Genomic DNA, 669 nt, shown 5'->3' on the forward strand with positions numbered 1-669 from the left:
CTGCTTAGATGATCTGTCCATTGCTGTGAGGGAGGTGTTAAAGTCCCCTACTATTATTGTATTATTGTTGATGTGTTTCTTTGTTATTAATTGGTCAATATAATTGGCTGCTTCTATGTTGAGGGCACAAGTATTTACAATTGTTAGATCTTGTTAGATAGATCCTTTAATTATGATATAATGTCGTTTCTCATTTCCTCTTACAGTCTTTGGTTTAAAATCTAGATAGTCCAATATACGGATTTCTACCCCAGCTTTCTTTTGATGTCCATTAGCATGATAAATAGTTTTCCATCCCCTCTTTATTTTGTTTTTAATTTTTTAATTTAAATTCAGTTAGCCAGGGACACCTGGGTGGCTCACTTGGTTGGACGACTGCCTTTGGCTCAGGTCATGATCCCGGAGTCCTGGGATCGAGTCCCGCATTGGGCTCCCAGCTCCACGGGGAGTCTGCTTCTCTCTCTGACCTCCTCCTTGCTCATGTTCTCTCTCACTGTCTCTCTCTCAAATAAATAAATAAAATCTTAAAAAAAAAGTTAAATTCAGTTAGCCAACATATGCTACATCATTAGTTTTTAAGGTAGTGTTCAGTGATTCATTAGTTGCGTATAACACCCAGGGCTTGTGTGGTGCATAAACAATGAATCTCGGAACACTGAAAAAATAAAA

This window comes from Mustela lutreola, chromosome 6 (genome assembly GCF_030435805.1).
Source record: "Mustela lutreola isolate mMusLut2 chromosome 6, mMusLut2.pri, whole genome shotgun sequence".
Classification (NCBI taxonomy): Eukaryota; Metazoa; Chordata; class Mammalia; order Carnivora; family Mustelidae; genus Mustela; species Mustela lutreola.